Source organism: Vombatus ursinus, unplaced genomic scaffold (assembly GCF_900497805.2).
Source record: "Vombatus ursinus unplaced genomic scaffold, bare-nosed wombat genome assembly UNPS02009835.1, whole genome shotgun sequence".
Lineage (NCBI taxonomy): Eukaryota > Metazoa > Chordata > Mammalia > Diprotodontia > Vombatidae > Vombatus > Vombatus ursinus.
In genome coordinates, this window is record NW_020949613.1 from 24,959,124 (window position 1) to 24,980,853 (window position 21,730).

Sequence of the window (21,730 nt, forward strand, 5' to 3'; positions counted from 1 at the left end):
TAAGTTTTAAATTCCAAATTCTATCTCTTCCTCCCTTCCCTCACTCCTCTCTGACATGGTAAGCAATCTCATATAGATTATATATGTTTAATTGTGTAAAAATATTTCCATATTAGTTATTTTGTGCTAGAAGCCTTAAACAAAAAAAGAAAGTGAAAAAAGTATGCTTCAGTCTGTATTCAGATAACATTGGTTCTTACTCTGGAGACTGATAGCATTTTTCATCATGAATCCTTTGGGATTGTCTTGGATCATTGTATTGCCAAGAATAGCTAAGTCGTTCACAGTTGATCATCATACAGTATTGCTGCTGTTGTGTACAATGTTCTCCTGATTCCACTCACTTCACTTTGTATCTCAGGTTTTTCTGAAATCATCCTATTTGTAATTTCTTATAGCACAATAATTTTCCATTACAGTCATATATTACAACTTGTTCAGCCACTCTCCAGTTGATGGGCATCCCCTCAATTTCTATTTCTTAGCTACCACAAAAGAGCTGCTATAAATATTTTTGTACAAATAAATTCTCTCCCCTCACTCCTTTTTATATCTTTGGGATACAGACCTAGCAGTGGTATTGCCAAATTAAAGGGTATGGACAGTTTTATAGCCCTTTGGGCATGGTTCCAAATTGCTCTTCAGAATGGTTGGGTAAGTTCACAACTCCACTAACAGTCCATTAGTGTACCAGTTTTCTCATATCCCCTCCAACATTTATCATTTTTCTGTGTGAGGTAGTACCTGAGAGTTGTTTTGATTTGCATTTCTTTAATCAATAATGATTTAGAGCATTTTTTCATATGACTATAGATAACTTTGATTTCTTTATCTGAAAACTGCCTGTTCATATCTTTTGACCATTTATCAGTTGGGGAATGACTTGTATTCTTACAAATTTGACTCACTTCTCTATATATTTGAGAAATGAGGACTTTATCAGAGATACTTGCTGTAAAATCCCCTCTCCCCTGCCACCGTTTTCTGCTTTCCTTTTAATTTTGGTTACATTAGTTTTGTTTGTGCAAAACCTTTTCTAAAAAATTTTTTTAAAAAAGATTTTATTTCTGTGATTTTCTTCCTCGAAAATTAACTTTAAAAGTGGAAAACAAAAGAAAATAATGTTCTGTAAATGAGAAATTTTCAGACTGTTTCTGAATGTAGCAAAAAGAAAAACAAAAACCCACACAAGTTTTTCACTTTTTGTTGAGTAGAGTGACTGAAAAGAGTGACTAAGATTTTCTACAGAGGAGAATTTTTAATTTAGTAGAAGTATTCTGATACGATTCTCATCGAGATCTATAAGTCATAAATAAGAAAGTACTTTAAATGCTTTATATGGCCCTTCTCAGATTTGAGAGTCATTATTTCATTGGACACAAAGTTACAGATCTAGACCAAATAACTGGGCAACAAAGGCTGCAAACAGTGGAAGCCAATTAATGCCCAATGAGTTCATATATGTTTCATATATGTTTCATATATACATATGTTCACACCAATATTTGAGCAAGAATTTTATTAAGTTGGCCTACAACCTGCCAACACAACGAATTTAAAATAATTAAATGTTTCACAGGTTTTGAACTCTACTTTGAAACTGACTGAATTTCAGTTGAAACAAAGAAATTTTAAGCATACTCAATCATGAAAATTTCCTTTTTTGTCTTCTCCTTGAAGACCCATAAAAATAACTGCACTCTTGCAGATTACATAAATTTGTGCAAAACCTTTTTAATTTAATATAATCAAAATTATCCATTTTACATTTGATAATGCTCTCTACATCTTGCTTAGTCCTAAATTCTTCCCTTCTTCATAGGTCTGACAGGTATACTATTCCATGTTCTCTTAATTTGCTTATGGTATCACCCTCCATGTATAAATTACATACCCATTTTGACCTTATCTTGGTATGTGGTATGAGATGTTGTTCTATACCTAGTTTCTGCTATACTATTTTTTAGTTTTCCTGGCAGTTTTTGTCAAATAGAGTTTTTGTCCCCAAAGCTTAGATTTTTGGATTTATCAAATACTACATTACTGGGGTCATATACAATATATTGTGTACCTAATCTATTCCAGTGGTCCGCCATTCTGTTTCTTAGCCAGTACCAGCTTGTTCTGATAATTACCACTTTATAATACAGTTTGAGATCTTGTATGGCTAGGCAACCTTCCTTCACATTTTTTCATTGATTCTCTTGATATTCTTGACCTTTTTGTTCTTCGAGGTGAATTTTGTTATTTTTTCTAGCCCTAGAAAATAATTTTTTTGGTAGTTTGAATGGTATAGCAGTGAATAAGTAGATTAATTTAGGTAGAATTGTCATTTTTATTATATTGTCTTGTCCTACCAATGAGTAATTAAAAACCACAGGTTTTGGAAAAGGAACTAATAAAGTTGGAAATATATTTGTGAAGGGCCTTACAAACCTGACAGTGGAATTTATATTTGATCCTAAAGACAACAGGGAGCCATTGGAGTTTGAGTAGAGGACTGACATGTTTAGATGTTGATCTTAGGAAAATCACTTCAGGTGATGAAGGCCTGAGCTAGAATAGTGAGTAAAGTGGAGGGTATGGATGTAACAAATATTATGGACATAGAACCAACAATATTTGGCGCTTAGATATTTGAAAAGGTATTTGGACTAGATTGACCATTACTTGGTTAAATATTTTTTATTTGTTGTATTGATATTATAGCAATTGCTGCACAGTGGCAAAAGTAATTTTTGCCTTCAAGTTTCCGGGGAATGGTCCTTGGGAACATTTTCTGAAAAATTAAAATAAAACATCATTTTATTTTAATTTGAAAAGTCAGGGTTTATCTTCATAAGGCTTAAGATTTATCATCGTAAGTTTTAAAGTTTCTACATTTTACCTTTTGGAGAATCCATTGATGTTAACAGAACAAGCATAAATTAATAATAACAAAAGGTCATGCTTTGAAGTTTTTATGTTGTGTGGGACTGCTTTAGTTGGCAAGGTTTTTGGAGGATAGTTTTTTTTTTTTTAAACCTAGTCCCTAATGATTGCAGAGGTTTTTTTTTTTTTTTTTCCTTCATTTACAGCTGCTCATTTTACCTGCTGGATAAAGAAGATATCGTTTGAGAATTTGACCCTTTCAATATACTGAGAGGGATACTTTCTCCATCTCCAAAATGAAGTTGAGATGTTGATCTGTACTGGGTGATAACTTGACTTTCCAGGTTTTCAAGATTGAGTGTGTTTCCTCCAGTGTCACTTGGAGAAACTTTTTCTATTCAAGATAAGATAAGTTAAAGAGATGGAAGGAGTGAGGTGTTACCTAAAACTCATGGACAGATGAGGAGCTGTATTGGAGTTTAGAATGAAGTTAAGTCTTCTGAGTAACCTTATTCTAAATATTAAAGTGAGATTAGGAAGCCTGTGTAGTTTAAATTGCATGCTGGAGATGTTGAAATATATTTCACTGATTAAATAAACATTAAAAAAATCTGACATGCTAAGCATTGTTGGAATTTATTCATAGGTTTAAATTAGTTTAATAAGAAAATGTTGAATTAATTTGAATTTTAATATTTTTAGTTGATAAGCACCAAATTTAAATTTCTACTGATTTATCTTATAGTGGCATCATAGCTTAGTGGATAGAGAGCCATCTTCTGCTATAGGAAGACGTGGATTTAAGACCTGCCTTTGACCATACTGACTTTGTGACCCTGAGCAACCTCTCAGTGCCCTACGTAATTCTCTAAGACTATATGATTTAGAAAAGGTGCTAATCTAAAGTGGTAGAAGAATTTCTTCACTTGGAAGTTCCCTATACTAATGAAATCTTAGGTTCAAGTTTCTCACCATGTGTGTATCTTAAATTCTCTTCCCTTATTCTTATCAGGGTTTGTCTGACCTTGGGCAAGTCATTTAATCTCTCTCAACCTCAGTTTTCTTCATCTATAGAATAATAGTAGCCATCTACCTCTTAGGGTGGTTGTGAGTTTAAAGTGAGTATGTATGTGTAAAGTGCTTTGGAAACCTTAGGTATTATCTTTTATATGAAGCTGGTAACGTACACTGTTGCTCCATATTCCATAGAATTTAATTTTGTTCCTTTCTTACTATCTGGTGAAACTTTTTTCATATTTTATTTAACTTTTAATCATTATAAGTTTCCACTCTACCACATCTTCATTAAATTTAAAATACTGTTCCTGAAACAATTTATTTATGCCTTTTCCTGTAATCAGATTACCTTCTTAAGTCTATCTTTTGGCTCACATTCTTACTCCAATTTCAATTTCAGCTTCTCATGCTTACTTTGAAATTGAATTTCTACTTTACTACTATGTATGTTCTTTCTTTTCATCTTATATTCTTATTACTTACGATGATGCTGTAAAATAATTTTTACTGTGTAACCAGTTCTGGGGTATTGAGTTCATTTCTGGATATCATATTTTTGGAGAGGCTGGAGAATGTTCAGAGGAAGGCAGCCAGGATGGTCAAGGGCCTCAAATTTCTATCATATTGGTACTTGTTAAAGGACCTGGTTATAATTGGTTTGGCAAATAGAAGACTTGGACTGGGGTGGGATTTGTGTATGGTAGCTGGCTGTCTTCAAATATTTGAAAGACTCATGTAGAAAGATTAGACTTGTTCTGTGTGGGTGCAGAAGGCAGAACTAGGAACAGTGGACAGAAGAGGCAAATTTAGGCTTGATATAAAGATAAATTGGCTAACAGTATTATCTCCAAATGGAATGGGCTGCTTTGGGAGGTAAGGCATTTCCCCTTACCATAGAGCTTTAATTAAATGTTGGGTGTTGAGTATGTTGTAGAGAAGATTCTTGTTTAGTTGTGAGTTTCAAGTTAAGCTCCATAGTACTCCTAAACAAAAACAAAATTCCACAATTAGTTAGATCAGTATAACCAACAATTTTGGGTAATCAGAACAGTAGTCACCAAAAATATCAACTTATGCTGGAGAATAATTTTTCCAAACAATTAAGTTTGTTCAAGGGGGAATTAGGTAATTACCTTAATTAGATTGAGGTATCCCTGCGCTGTTTGGTTGCTAACTTAATTCATTTTTCCGGAGCTCATATTTCTACCTTAAATATTTACCAAGTTTCTCATTGAAAGTGTTTAAGGTCTTTGCTAAATAATGGTGAAAAGATATGAGTTCAAGACATTGGTAATTGATAGCTTAAGAAAAATTGGTAAGGTTTCTCATTTAGGTGGGAACAAAGACTTAAGATGAACGTAACACTCAGAGGGAAGAAGTAGTGTCTTAGTATGTTTTCTTAAGATTCTGCATATGTGAAAAGCTATCTCCAAGTCCATGTGAGAGGAGAAATAAACTTCCAATCTACAAAGATACTAACAAGGGGATATTAACATTGTGTAGCAAGCAATTTTAATTCATTTGTATGCCTCAGAGCAAGGAAGGATAGTACTTGCAGTTAAATAAATTCTAAGAAGCAAAACCATATCTTTATACACATAATAAACATGCTGTCCACCTTCTGACAGGGAGATAAATGGTTCAGGGTGCAGAGTTAGACATTTTTTTGGACATGATCGGTACAGGAATTTGTTTTGTTTGACTTGGTATATTTGTTTCAAATTTGTTTCCCTTCTTTTTTGGAGGGATAGGGGAAGGTAAGAGGGAGAGATTGATTTTGTTAATTGAAAAAAATTAGATAAAAATAGAAGGGAAAAAAGCATTGTAGAAATTAAAGTTTTGTTGGCCCTGCCACCATATCGCCTCCTTTGTTCTGTTTCACTTATATTAATGTAATCTAATATTGCATAAACTTTTATTTAGGTAATACTGTAATGTATACATTATATTGTAACATTGTGAAAACTGATTAACATAAAATGAATTGATAAAAAACAAGTCATTTATTAAGTTCCTCCTTTTTGCCAGGCCCTGCATGAAGTTCTCAGCCTACTGAGACAGAAGAGAGATTGTTCTTGCCCTCAAGTAGTTTGCATTCTATTGGGGGGGACAACACATACATTTATTGGTAAGTATAAATTTGATGCAAGGTTATTGGAGTGGGATGTCACTAGCCAGCTGGGTGTTCAGGAAAATCCTCATGTAAAAAGTTCATACTTGAAATGAGTCTTGAAGGAGATTTGGAGGTTCTGAGAGATTGAAGTGGCCTTAAAATTTAGTATAATATGCAAAAGAACAGTAGTAATTCTCAATGGAAAGTATACTGGAATTGGGATCAAAAGACGTGGCTCATCCTCAGTTTGCTGCTTACTAATCATTTACTAGAGGAAACTTGGCTTGGCCATTTAGTTGCTCCTACTTTTAGTTTCCTTATCTATAAAATGAGTATAATACTTTCACTACTTACCCCAATAGGGATTGTGAGGAAAGTGCTGTTACAGAGGTGATACTACTTTTGTCTGAGATATGCAGTTGAACACATCTCTCAACTATAGCTTGTGAAAAGTATATGATCTGTTTCTCTTCCAATTTTTCTGCAAAATATTTTAATATTAAAAAATTTTAATATTAAATTTCTTTAATATTAAAGTCGTGTATTTATTTTGAATTTATTGTGGAATATAATGTACAGTGTTGTTTGCTCTACACCTAATTTCCTGTGACTGCTTTGCAGCGTTCCCAGTAGTTCTTATCAAAAAGAAATTATTTCCTAAACAATTTATGTTTTTTATTTGATTGAACACTGGGTTACTGGGTACTATTTTTTGGTTGTTTCCTTTGATATTATAGATCTTTTGTTTCTCTGTGAATTTTATTACAATTTTATCAAGTTCTTTTTTAAAGTATCCAATTGATAGTTTGGTATAGTATTAAAATTGTAAATTAATTTTGATAGTATTGTCATTTCTATTCTTGCGCTGCCCAACTACGAGCACTGAATATTTCTTCAGTTCTTTATTTCTTTAAGGAACACTTTGTCACTGAATATATACTCTTATTTTGTATGCTTTGGTAGACTGATTCCCAGATATTTAATGTATTTTTTAGTTATTTTGAATTGGATCTCCCTTTTCTGTTAGTTGCTCCTTGCATTTTATTATTCCTTTACTGAGACACTGTTGATTTTTGAAGGTTTTGTAGCCTGTAACTTTGCTGAAGGCATTATCTCAATTGGTATCTTTGCTGATTATTTAGGAAGGAAACTCACATTATCAGTAAATAGAGATAGCTTTATCTCTCTTTAAGCTTTTAATTTCTTTCTCTTATCTCGTTGCTATTGTTAACATTTCTAGAACTATGTCAGTGATAGGGAAAATGGGAGTCTTTAGTTTTCTCCTATATCTATAGGGAGAGTTTCGAGTATACACCATAATGTGTGATATTTGCTTTTTATTTTATGTAGATACTTTTTATGATATAGAAGGATGCCTCTATATCTATTCTTTGTAGAGTTTTTAGCATAAGTTAATGTACTTTATCAATGACTTTTTCTGTATCTATTAAGATAATCATGTGTTTTTGTTTTTAATGTAACAGATTATATTCCTAATGTTGAACTACCCTTGAGATAAGTCCAGCTTGGTCATTATGAATGGTTTCTTTCTTGAAATGTTGTATTCTGTTTACAGGATTTAATTTTTACTTAAAATTTTATAATTAGTGTTGGAAGTCCTCTATTTCATTAAAGGTTCATTTTTTCCCCATGTAGCGTTATACTTAGTTTTTCTGGTAATTTGTTTTTGGCTCAAGGCCTAAGGCAGTTGGAGTAGTTAGGTGAAGCAGTGGATGGAGTGCTGGGTCTGGAGTCAGGAAGATCTGAGTTCAAATGTGACTTAAACACTTATTAGCAGTGTATCACTTAACCCGTTTACCTTAGTTTTCTCATCTGTAAAATGATCTGGAGAAGGAAGTGGCAGACCAGTATCTTTGCCACGAAAACCTCAAATGACATCATGAATAGTTGGACATGACTGAAACAACTAAAAAGTCTTTTATCTTTTGCCTTTTTGAATATTCCAAATTCACTTTTACTTCAGAATAGTTGCTTCTAAATCTTATGTGATTCTGACTGTGATTCCTCAGTACTTGAATTCTTTCTTTCTTGCTGCTTGAAGTATATTTTCTTTGACTAGGAAGTTCTGGGTTTTGGCTATGATATTCCTGTGATTTTTACTTTTGGGATTAATTTTAGGAAGTGACCAGTGTATTATTTCCATTTCTGTTTTGCCCTCTGGTTCTAAGAAATCTGGGCAGTTTTCCTTTAAGATTTCTTGAGATAAAATGTCTAGGCTCTTTTTTTGGTCATAGAATTCACATTCAATGATTGTTAACTTTTTTCACCTTAACATGTTTTCAGAACAGCTTTTTTTCTATGAGGTACCTTACATTTTCTTCTTTTTCAGTCTTTTTCAGACTTTATTTTAATATTTCCATGTTGTCTCATGGAGTCATTAGTTTCTGTTTGTTCCATTCAGGTTTAAGGGAGTTTGCTACTTGAGCAAGGTTTAGTACATTTTGTGACATACTGTTAATTCTCTTTCCACTTCTTTTTTCCTTAGCTCTCATTTCTTCTCCAATTTTCCCCTTAAGTATTATCATTTCATTCATTAAAAAACATACTTATTAACTCTTCTTAAAATAAGCTTTCTTCATCTCTTTGAGGCATTCTAGTTTAATTTGTGCCCAGGTGTTTTTCTCTGAGTCATTCATTACTTGTATGTGTTTTGGAATAATTCCTTTCATTTGCACTTGTGTCTTGAGCTTCCCTGCCACCATACTAGCTTATTATTCTTCCTGTGAGGCAGCTTAGTGGCTCAGTAGAGTGATGGGCCTAGAATCAGGAAGACTTGAATTCAGATCTGGCCCCAGACACTTACTAACTGTGTGTGTCAAGCTTGGACAAATCACTTAAACTTTGCCCAAGTTTTCTCAACTATAAAATAGGGAAAATAACAGCAACTCCCTCAAAGGGTTGTTGTGAAGATCAAATGAAGTAATATTTATAAAGTGCTTAACACAATGCTTGGCAGTAAGAGGGACTATATGAAATGCTTATTCCTTTACCTCATGATGGGGTTTTTCATACTTTGAGCTTGATGTTGGGGTTGGACTTTGGCACACTTTGAGAGGGAAGGTCTGAGCTGGTCTTGTTTCTGCTTTCTTGGATTATTCAGTGTTGTGTTATTCCGTAGTCTCAGGAACAAGCTGGAGAACTCAGGTTCTTTACATGTTCCCAAAATGGTTAGATCCAGGGCACAGTTTGATTGCTTTCTGCCAGGTCTGAATTCTGCACATTCCTGGCCTGGGTTTAGTTATATATGGTAGCAGACTGCTGCTGGACTCAGCCTGTTATCAGCAAACTGGGAAGCTCTGATGAGTTACAATTGTAAACTTATGGGATTCTTGCCTTGCTTATTCTTCTGCAGGCTGTACTAGATGCTAGAAATGAGACCTTGCTTTGTGCCTGGGGTCTGAGCCACACTACTCTTGCTGGCTTTTGAACTTTCTCCTTTTTACATACACAATACAGGGCCTCCCTGCCTGTAATGCCACTTAACTGTGCAAGTCCCCTTTACAGTCTGCCCTGGATCTGTGACCCAAAACTCGGTAGTGGGTGAAAGAACTGGTAATTGTCACCTGTCCCTGTCACAGTAACCCAGTATGTGTCTAGGCCTCCTCTTGCTTTGGTGCACCTCTCTGTGGGTGATGGAGTGTTCCTGTCCTGACCCAGTCCCCAGTGTTCACAGTATCAGCAGACTTCCCTCTTTTCCCTATGTCAAGCTGGGCTGGACAAATTACTTACTTTGACTTCTCCTAGATTTTCTTATCAGTATTTAGTCTGGTGCATTTTCTAGATATATTTGGAGAAGTGTGTGGAGTGGAGTTCACTGTATTACATCCTATTACTCAGCCATCTTGATTTGGCCTCCTCTGTGGAGATCTTTAAATGTCAAAAAAGAGTGTATGTTCTGTCCTCTAAGTAAGAGGGAACCTCTTAAGTTTGAGAAGGGGTTGGACCTGCACTTTAGGAAAATGAGCTTGTTGGGAGTGGAGGATGGGATGTAATAGACAAATATGAGACTGGGAATACAAAGTGGAGACTTTTGCAATAGTCATTGCAATGAGGGGCTGAACTAGGATGTTGGCTTTATGAATGGAAAGATGTAGAAATAGAAATGACAAGATTTGGCAGTGAGAGAGTTGAGGATGACAGTAAGGATATGGACTTGTGTGACTGGAAAGATGATTCCTACAAGTTATAGGGAAATTTGGAATAAGGATAGAGAGTGGGGGAAAAGATAGGGAGTTCTGTTTTGGACATAATGAGTTTGAGATAATTGTGGGACAGAGTTGAAGTTACTGAGGATTTCTTTCTGATTCTTAGATTTTATAATTCTGCTAAGTTCAATTTGGAGCTTTCAATCTGTTGCTCAGTTTGTCCAAAGATATTAATATAAATCATTTTATAATTATAAGCACGCACCTGTGAAAAATTCACATATTTTAAGTAAAATGTATCTTCTCTTATCACACTTCTTCCCTTTTTTAACCTTAGCCTCTGGTCCTTTCTCCAAAGTTTACAGGAAAGTTTAAAGTATAAAGATAGCTTGGACAATAGTGTTTCCAAATTCCTGGCATATATTAGTCTTTGGGATTAAGGAAGGAGAAATCAGAATTTTTTGAGAATTCTTGAAGTGACAAATTATTCTATATTTTTCATAATATTTTCTTTATGTTTTCAAAAAATAATGAGTGACCATAACAGCAAACAATAATTTGTCTGTGATAGGGTTTTATTGAAAGTTTCAGAAGTTTACTGTAAAGGATATCTAATAACAAGTACGTGGATTATAATTATCGTTAACAATATATTGTGAAAATTATTTAAAACCTATTTGGCAGCAACGCTGACTGATTTCCTTTGTCCTTCTTAAAATGCTTCCTACGTTGTTCATACGCTTACTCATTATTATAGATATCTAAAAATGTGTTTAAATAAGAAATATTAAGTTTAGTAATAGTTGCAAAGAATTATAGCCTGTAGAAAATATTCAAATACTGGAAAATGCCAGTGAACATTATTGGATAATACCTGAGTAATAACATTCAGATCTCTTAGAAAGGTTAACAGTACTATATAGAGTCATATGTTGAAATTGCAATTTTTAAGGATTTATTTTGCTTCTAAAACTTATTTATTGGACTACTACTCATAGGATTTGTATTAAGTATGTTATGCATATAAATTTATTAATATTTTATTTGCAAAAATGAATCACAGTAGCAGATAAGACCATAAACACAAGCTTATAGTATGGTGACAGAGCAAGACTGACTATATGGGGACCATTTCTCCCCTATGTGTTCCTTTCTTGGTGAAATGTTTACTGTAAGGCTCAAATCTGTGTGTCAGCTTTTTCTCCTGTTGCTTTCAGCTCAATGTCAGTGGTTTCCTTTGGACCAGGAATGTCTCACGTTGATTGGTTAGCTTTTAAGTCTCTCGAGAATTTAATATTTATTCCTGATTTGTTGACTGATTTTCTTCAGAATTTTGGATTCCAAAAAACATGCATTTCTATAGGAATGCTTGGAAGGAATTCTGCAGAGAAACATCGTTTGAATTTGCTAAAAAGGTCAAATTGTTCAGTCTTTAGGGTCTGCTTCATGTAGATGTTCTAAGTCCTGCAGAGGATGAAGCTCTGGGCTTAGAGTCAGGAAGACCTGAATTCAAATCTGGTCTCAAATACTTTGTGACTGTGAGCATGTCATTTGATCTCTCTCAGCTTCACTTTCCTCATCTGTAAAATGAAGGGATTGGACCAGATAGGCTATCCTGTAAGTGTAGATAATGTGTGAGGAAAGTGGTGACCCCCCCCCCCCCCAGGTAATTTTGGTGGTGGACTTAACTTTTTTCTGCCAAGGCAGACAGGTAATTGTTCAGAAATTTATACTTGTAGGGATTTGCATAAAGGTATTGTGTGGTTAAATGTCTTGCAGAGGGGCCACACAACCAATATATATCAGACTCCTAATTAGCAGTCTGCTTCTTCATACGACTGTCCTACCAGTTTTTGGTACTATACTATATTTTTAGTTTTTTAATCTTTTTATCTTGTGCCTTATTTTGAACACAGCAAGAGAGTAATATTTTTAATCTTTTGAGTTTTATGTTGAAAAATTACTTTGTTTTAATTACTATGCATTTCACACAACTAAATGATTAATATTGTTGAATTGAATAAAATTGTTTAAAAATGTTACAGCATTTTGAAATATGCTTTTGTTCCATATAAAGTGGTCAAGAAGTCAGTAGAAAAATAACATTCATTGATCCCAATTCATTTTATATTCCAGTATTTGAGAGTTAAGGGCAGCTAGGTGGCACAGTGGAATTCAGGGCCTGGAGTCAGGAAGATTCATCTTCCTGAGTTCAAATCTGGCTTTGGACACCTAGCAGCTGTCTAACCTTTGGCAAGCCAGTTAACACTGTTTATCTTAGTTTCCTCATCTGTAAAATGAGCTGGAGAAGGTAATTGGAAACCACTCTAGTATCTTTGCCAAGAAAACCCCAAATGGGATCACAAAGAGTCAGGTATGACTGAAAATGACTGAATTTGAGAGTGACTTTTATTATGAAATCTGTATTGAGTTGTTTTAAAATAATTTAAATATTGCATATATGTAAACAAAGTGCTCAAGAATGCTTATGAAACTAATCTAAATTTTTATAAATTAATAGTTACTAACTAGACTGTAATCTACATTTTGGTAGGGATTCAGGTCTTTTCTGTGTGCCACAATGTCCCTTGCACATAGGATGTGCTTACCAAATGTTTTTGGAATTGAATTGAAAAAAATGGAAGTTGGTTTATTCGTGGAAAAACAAACAAACTTGGGGGCAGCTAGGTGGCACAGTGGATAGAGCACTGACCCTGGAGTCAGGAGGGCCTGAGTTCAAATGTGACCTCAGACACATAACACTTACTAGCTGTGTAACTGGGCAAGTCACTTAACCCCAGTTGCCTCATATAAAAAACCAAACATGTATCTAGTTGAAGCCTTTCATACTATAAAGATCTTTGATCTGGAATTAGATAGGACCTTGAAGAGCAACTCCAACCTACCCATTTTACTGATGTGGAAACTGAGGCCCAAAGGTTAAGTATGGTACCCAAGATAAAACAGGTGGTAAGGAGCACATTGTGAGTTTGAACTCAGCCCCTGTAATTCCAGATTTAACACTCCAAACTCTGTTTTCCCCCTTTACCTTTATGGGGAAAGATCTTTTGAATACTGCGGAAAAGATCTTAGTGGAATTAAGAAAAGGAGCTATACAAAATAAACTGAAAAAGGAACAAGCTTAAAGTGAGGGAGAGTGGATTCTTAGTTTGTGAAAAGTTCTTGGCAGCTTGAACATCACCATTCCAGGATGGCAGTTATTTTGAGTTTAGACCAAGTTGAAGCTGAGTTGAATTTTAATTGTTGAATAATGTCTTGTGTAATTAAGTTAAAAGGAGTGAGAATTTATTATTTATAAGCATTTACTTTATTTTTAAAAAGTCACTGTAGGCTTATTGCCCATATCTATTTTGGAGAAAAGGAAAATATTTTACTCTTCACTGGTCTAAATAAGTGATTTTCTAAGTAAACATAGTAATTATAAATCATATGTTAGATTTTTATGGACTCACTGGACTTAAAGGAAGAGCTTAAGAGGAAGTCATTCACAGCCATGTTGGTAATTAAACTTGCTTTAAAGGCAAGATGCCAAAAAAGACAGTAGGGTAGAGTGAATTCATTATACGTTATAAATAAGCTTTTAAAAATATTATGCTTTTATTAAACTATGTTTTGGGAAGCTGAAACTTTAACCTCTTTACTGACATTCTTTTGATATATTGTCATGTTTTAGGAGTCAGAGAAGTAGCAATACATTTTGTAGATAATGTCACTAATTTTAGGTGGCTTGCTACTCTGTATGTAATTCTGCTTGTGACATACTAATAAGCCTTTTAAAAAATTAGGATTTTTTTTGTTCCAAAAATTAGAGTACTATTATATTAGTCACTACAAACTGGCAAAATGACCAATGAAACTCAAATTATAAAACAATTATTTGTTTTAAAGTTTTCTGTTTGGTTCTACTTAATTTTGCATTACTGTGTAAAATGAGAAGTAAAATGTAGTTCTTAATGCTTTTGTCTAGATATGTCCTTTTTGTAGTCAGTTATTTTGCTGTAAGTAGTCAGAAGAGGATGTAATAATAATAATAATAATAATAATAAATAATAATAATAAAGAATGCATTTAGCCCAATTCTAAAAATAATTTAAAAAATTTCCACATTTCAGCTTCCACTCAGAATTTTACCAATTATATTAATTTAGTGTAATATCCCCATGAAAGAAACTCTTCAAGTAATTGAAGATGTTTGTTGGTAAAAGAAAAGAGAGGGGTGGTTGAAGGCTTGAAGGGTTCTTTTTGGAGGGGAGTGGGGAGTCTGGGGAAATTTGAGCATGTTTGTGGATGGAGAGGAAAAAAGCCCACTGGAAAGGGAGATATTGAAGATGCTAGAAGGAGGGGTTAATTGAAGGTCTTAGATCTTTGGGAAGGGATCCAGACAAAGACTGAGGGTTAACCTTAACAAGGATAAGAGGAGAGCAAAGATGAGGGAGGGTGAAGAAAGATTTTGAAATGCAGAAGAGGGAAGTGAAGGGAGTTTACATTGAATGACCTTGATTTCCTCTGGATAGTAAATGTTTGGAATAATTGCTGTGAGCAGTGTAGTAAGGATCTAACAGGAGTTGATCAAAAAGATTGCCAACCTGTGGTAAAGGTTTGGCTGAGATATTTAACAAGAATTAGCATGAATTTGTAGTGGACTTGATCAGTTTTTTGAATTTTTCCAGAAACACTTAGCTGTTTTGGGAACAGATCAAGCAAACTGTGGGAGTTGTCTCAAGTTAGAGGGGACAGTGATCTTCTAACACCAAATTAATGGCCTTTCTGTTGTTTAAACTGTTTAAAAAGGAGTACAGAATGCGATGAAACACTTCATCTACTTTATTATTTTGGCCTTGGGTCAGCCCTAGTTTTAAGGATAACAGAAGTTGAAACTTTTTTAATAAATGGTCAGTCAGAAAATGTGTATTTCAGAAGCCAGAAATATTAAGTGATAATTTGTTTAATTTATTCTGAAACCCAGTTAGCGATCATCTGACAAGATTAATTCATCTCCACTGATTCGTACCTTAGAACCTATTAAACTTTTTCCTTCCCCATCTCTCCTACTCTACCTTGACCTCTTTCTCTTTATCCCTTTCTACCCTATCTTGAACTGTTTCATTTTTTTGTCCTATTTCCTTGCCGGTACTATTTACCCTTTGTATTTGAATTAATAATATTGTATTTCTTATTAAAAACCTTCAAAATTTGTTGTAACAGTTATACCTAATTAAGTCAAAAAGTAAGTGGTTTTAAAATATTTGACATAGGCTGTGCTTGTAATCCTATTAGGCATAGTTTTACTTTTTTATATTTATGGGCATATTGCAACCATTAACTAAATATAGTCCTATTTTAACAGTGAGAATAGCTAGATATTAAGTGATTCAGTATTTCTGAGGGAGGAATTGTTTCAGAATACAACTGACAGAAACTTATCTTTCCATGTTCTTATTGACTCTCTTTTGTAAGTTATCAGTTGAGATCTGCAAAGTATTTCTTAAATTCTTTTGCTAATTTATGAGCTTTTTCCTTTTAAAAAAGTTTTATTTTAAAATTTGACCCTTAGGAAGTAAATGAAAATAGCTCTTAGAAGAAGTTGTGTATGAGAGAATATAATAAAATTTAATACCTCATCTATAAAATGGAGTGTAATAATACTTGAACTATCTCAGTTATTGTGAAGAATGGACTTTGTGAATTGTCAAATACAATATATATGTGTGCATATATATATATAGTTATTAGTAAAAGTCCTTCCTTTTTATTAGTTTAGGTCTTTTTGGGGAAAATTAAAGGCTTAGTGGTTTCACTCATTTCACTTAGAATTAGAATCAAAGATCTAGTTATAGAACAGACATTAGAAGTCAGATAGTTCAACCTCTTTACCTTACAGAGGAGGAAACTGAGAAGGTTAGATGACTATTGTACAAGTTAGATGATTTGCCAAAGGTCTTATAGGCTAGTAATTATTAGAGAGAGATTTGAATCAAAGTCCTCAGAACCACTGCCCTTTCCACTGTACCATGTTTCTTTAAAACAAATACATATGTAGTATAAAATGACATTTACTTAATTTTAATTAAATAGGAGGAAATTCTACTTTATTGTTTAATTACTTAAAAAAATAAGCCAGCATCAGGAAAGCACTAAACATTAGCAGAATACATGAAGCAATAATTGATTATGTCTAAGATTTAGCTCTGTGAATACAAAATTTAAAAAGGTCTCCTTAATCATAAGATCGCATAGCAGATTACAATCATTTACTTTTTTTCCCCCCTCAGGTTTATTTTTAGAAGAGCTTGGAGTCAGGAAGAGCCGGGTTCAAATCCTACCTCTGAAAATTCTCTTTTGTTGTTTCAGTGGTGTCTGACTCTTTGTGACCTCATTTGGAGTTTTCTTGGCAAAGATGCTGTAGTTGTTTTCCATTTTCTTCTCCAGCTCATTTTACAGATGAGGAAACTGAGGCAAATAGGGTTAAGTGATTTGCCCAGGGTTACATAGCTAGTAAGTGTCTGAGGCTGGATTTGAACTTAGGTCTTCGTAACTCCAGGTCTAGCACTCTATCAAATATGCTACCTATCTGACCTGAAAATTCTTTAGGTGACTGTACTCTATAGTAAGTGAGACATGGGTTGCAGTTTGTTTTGATGGAGGTAGTTTCTATGTAGGCAATTTTATACGCTGTGATGAAATCACTCCTTTGCTTAGTCACTTATTCATGCTTTGTGCAATGTTGAGTCACCTGAAATATGTTGCTAAGTTTTAGCTCAGTTGCTTAGCTAGTAAGACCATTTTTTAAAACTCTCTGTGGACTAGCTAACTTTTCTTTAGACTGCATCCCTATCACTAATCAGTCTTTTTGATAATATATATCCTTGACCACAAGCAGGACTGGGGTAGGGGTGGTGAGTGAGTATTAATGGAACACTGTAAATCCATAAGAATCATAATTTCAAAGCATTCAGTTTCTGTTATTGTCTTTTTTTCCATTTATATATTGCTGTTATAATTGTCTTTGTAAAATCTTACGGAGAAAGATGGTAGAAAATTATGAGCACTATCACCTCAAAACATTGAGGGATGCTGGTGGTTAAAATCTATTTAGAGAAAGCTTAAGGAAAGACCTAAGGAGAGTCCTCCCCAGGGCATTTAAGGATAAGGCTAGAAGGACAAACAGATGAAAGATGGAAAAATTCTGCCAAGTTCTTTATAATAGGCTCTTTTCATGATTGGTGACAGTGAAATCACCACACAAACATTATAGTTTTGGATATGCTTATAAAGGATGTAGAAATGGCATGATAGAGAGTATAATTGGGAAGAGCATCTGGACTTGATCAAATATGCGTAGAAGAAATCCATGCTAGAGGTGACTCAATTGTGAGAATGTTGCAGGATTGATTCTCAAGGAATTCGGAGAAGGGGGAAACATGAAGTACTTGATACAAAATGCTCCTTCTTACTGGCAAGAAAGAAATGACCACGATAAAATTAATACCTGCTGACTTGTCTGCTTGCTGCTCTAGCTCTGTAAACTTTGTTTGACAATAATCAACACAGTAACTGAAGGCATCCTTGATGAAAGTATTAATAGATAGACTGCATTTGTAGTATCACAGACTTGACTAAAAGTTGAAGACAATACAGGATCATATTATTTTATTGTTTCTTGACCATATGAAAACATTTGATTTGGTAAAGCAAAATGCCTTTTTGGAGATACTCCTCAACAAAGTATCTTCCAGTTCTGTGTCATAATCATGCAAGGTTACTTGAAAAACAAGGAACTAAGGGGAGAGAATTTGGAACTCAAAGTTTTAAAAACGAATGTTAAAAATTGTTTTTACATGTAACTGGGGAAAAAATAAAATTCTAAATTAATCTGGAAAAAATAGCCTTAAAGTGAAAAAAAAGAAGGAAAAATGAGCAGCTGTAACAAAGTAGAGAAACGTCCATTTACCCTGTTATCACGAATGCTGAATGAAGCATAAAACAGAGATGTATGTTCTCGAAGGTATTTTCCATCGTCATGAAAAAGATTCAGAGTAGAGTCTGAGTTGAAAAGAGATTACCTGTGGATGATGGATGATGAGGTCTATGTAACACAAACTAAATAGATGAGGAGTATCAAATTGTTGAGAACAGCTAAGATGGGGGAAATAGAAGGAAGTAGCACAGCTGGGAGCTCTCCCCTACAACTACTCGACAAAGATCTAATAAATATCTTGTATTAATTCATAATCAAGTAATCAAGTAAAGAATCAGTGTATCATTCTTCTAGCTCCACCAGCACAGGGAGGTGGACAGTGGCGTCTGTGGACAGTGGGGGTGGATTATAGTCAGTAGCAATGATGTAGAACCATGAAGCACAGAGACTGAAAGAAGGTCTACGCATAGCTATGCACCAGGACAAGAAGAGTTTTCAGATTTAGCACAGAAGGACCTGACTCAGGGGGTGGGAACAAGTGTCAGCTGGAAACCCAGTCATTCTCCACCCAGTACTGGGTCACAGTTCCAGTGTGGACTAAGGAGGGAACGTTTGCTAGATGTGGTTATGTAGGGCCTTCTAGAGATAGCAATGGATAGAGTGCTGGATCTGGAGTCAGGAAGACTTGAATACAAATCTGATCTCAGACACTAGCTATGTGACCCTGGGTAGGTCTCTTAATCTCTGTATGTTGCCTCAGTTTTCTCAACTATAAGATGGGGATAATAATAGCACTTACCTTCTAGGGTTGTTGTGAGGACCAAATGAGATAATATTTGTATAGTGCTCAGAACAGTGCCTGGCACATAGTAGGTACTATATAAATACTTATTCCCTTCCCCCTTCCCTACCAGGGAGTGGTTGTGAATGATAGGCTGTGTACTGAGAAAGGAGCAAATGCCAAAGTTGTTTTTCTAACCCTAGGAGCCTGTTCTGAAGCCTGCCACAGAATAACCAGGACAGGAAGCCCAGACCAAAGGGTACCTTACAGCTTTGTCATGTTGAATCTTCAGAGTTTTCCTGCTGATTGAAGGTGACTGAATCAAGCAATTATCTACTGAAGTTCCAAGCAGGGGCAAACCCGTAGTTTTATTGCTCAGACTCAAATCCAAGTCAGAAGGTCAGTCTTCACATTTAATTAAACCACTTTGGGTGCATTGAAAGCTTCCATGTCCCTAGCCTTAGCTGACAATATTCTGAGAAAGCAACAAGACGACACAAAATAGGACCAAGCATGGCCCAGCCATCCTCTCCAGAAATGTGCACAACTTGGTCCTATATGCCAAGCGGGTGCGTTGGCCCTGGAATCAGGAAGATCAGAGTTCAAATATTACCTCAGACACTTACTAGCTAGTAACTGACTGACAATAAGGCAGTTAGGTGGCACAGATGGGGTGCTGGGCCTGAAGTCAGGAAAATTCATCTTCCTGAGTTCAAATCTGGCTTCAGACACTACCTGTGTGATCCTGGGCAAGTCACTAAACCCTGTTTGGCTCTGTTTCCTCATGTATAAATGAGCTGGAAAAGGAATTGGCAAACCAATCTCGTCACAAAGACACAACAAATGACACAACAATAACAAATATACCAAGTACTGTGCTAAGTGTTGAGTGTACAAACAGAGGCAAAAGACATCCCCTGCCCTCAAGGAGCTTATAGTCTAATGGGAAAGACAGCAAGCAAATAAATACATGAAATTCTGCTATAATTGATATAGTGGTGTGTGTTCCTCACCAAAAAGCACCAAGCTATGCAAAATGCTTCAGTAAAATCACGGAGCTTATGGGGAAGACAGAGCTAAGTGTACAGTGTTCAAAAATTTCATTAGTGACACATTAAGAAAAAGAAAGAAACCTAATAAAAATGGCAGCAGAGTTTTGTACATGTTAAATGGTTAAGAAATATATAAATACTACAATAAATAGTGGCCACCTCTGCAGCCTTGGACTGCTGGTTAGCCTGAGCCCCAGTGCTGCACTTGCAAGTTGGACAGGTTACAGCAGAGGAAAAAAAGGGGTAGCGGGAATGGAGGTGATGCTGACCAGGCCTTCTTAGCTCATTGTTCCTACTGTACCAGAAGATATATAATAATTATGATACTTTATCATGAAAAAGATATGAATTTTGTTTGGGAAGTGGGCGTTAGCAGAGTTGCAGAAGTGGTGAAGTTTTTCTCATTCTCTGTTTCTTGAGAAAGATTCAAAATTCAAGTTATGATAAAAATGTTCTCAAATATATCATTTGAGTTAAAACAAATTCCCATTTTTGAAATGTCTTACAACTGTCTATATCTCTGCCTAATATTTATACAGTATTTACAGTGTGCCAGGCTCTGTGCTAAGCACTTCTTTTAAAACAAATATTACCTCATTTGATCCTCACAATAATTCTGGGGGGGTAGGTGCTATTATGATCTCCATTTTATAAATGAGGAAGCAGAGGCAGGCAGAGGTTAGTGACTTACCCAGTGACTCACACAGCTAGTAAGTGTCCCAGACTGGATTTGAAGTTGTCTTGGTGACTACAGACCCAGCACTTTGCTCACTGTACCACCTAACTTCCCCTTCAAACATACAGTTTGTACTGTACAAACAAACTATATACAGAATAAAAAGGAAATAATTAACAGAGGCAAGCCATTAGAATTGAGAGGGGTTGGGAAAAGCATCCTTTTGAAGTTGGGATTTTAATTGACTTGAAGGAAGCCAGGGAAGCCACTAGGCAGATATGGGGAGGTGGACGTAGAGAATAACTAGAGAAATTGCCTGAAGCTGAGAGATGGAATATACTGTTTATGGAATAGCAAGGAGGCCATTGTCACTGTATCAGAAGAGTATGTGGCATTGAGTAAGGTGTAAGAAGACTGGAAAGGTAGCGGTGAGCTGAAGGCCAAACAGGATTTTGCATTTGGTCCTGGAGGGTGATAGGAAGTAGAGGTAGGCATGGTCAGACCTGCACTGTAGGAAAGTTACTTTGACAGCTGAATGGAGGTTGGATGGGTATGGGGAGAGACTTGTGGCTGGCAGATTCACCAGCAACAGTCCAAGTGTGAGGTGGTAAGGACCTCCTATACTAGGGTAGTAGATGTATCAGAGGAGAGAAGCGAGCATATTTGAGAGATGTTGCAAAAGTGAAATCTGTAGGCCTTGACAATAGATTGGATATGGAGGGGTGAGAGATAATGAGTTGAAGATGATGTATTTATGTTGTGAACCTGGGGGACTAGGAGGATAGTGGTACCCTTTATAGTCTTGGTAATGTTGAGTTTAAAGTGATGACTGGACAGCCTTTTCAAAGGGCATATAAGACTGTACCCCTTCCAACTCAAGCCAGTTCTGAACTGGCCTTAAGGGGGCCCAGTTTTAGAATGAACTCCCACGAAATGCATGTCAAGCCAGCTTGAGAGAAATTAAACTGTGGGGGCAGTCGCCTTATTATGTACAGATACTGAGAGCCAAAGGGTAAAAAGTAACAATAAATAGTTCATTTAAAGTGTCTCATACAACTGTTTTTGTGATACCTTCTGATGAAGTTTTCTGGTCTGAGTGCTGTTCAAGCAGTGTC

General features: G+C 35.3%; 1 protein-coding gene across 4 annotated transcripts in view; it reads left to right on the top strand.

Annotated features, from left to right (window-relative positions):
- Positions 1-21,730, top strand: part of MYO6 (myosin VI) — a 236,477-nt gene that overhangs the window by 48,716 nt on the left and 166,031 nt on the right. For 2 of the 4 annotated variants that reach the window (XM_027852915.1, XM_027852918.1), the window contains exons 2-3: positions 5,917-6,016; positions 19,091-19,286. The gene's annotated coding sequence lies outside the window, so the exon portion shown is untranslated. The remainder of the gene's footprint in view (positions 1-5,916; positions 6,017-19,090; positions 19,287-21,730) is intronic. The other 2 variants (XM_027852916.1, XM_027852917.1) reach the window with 2 other exon arrangements.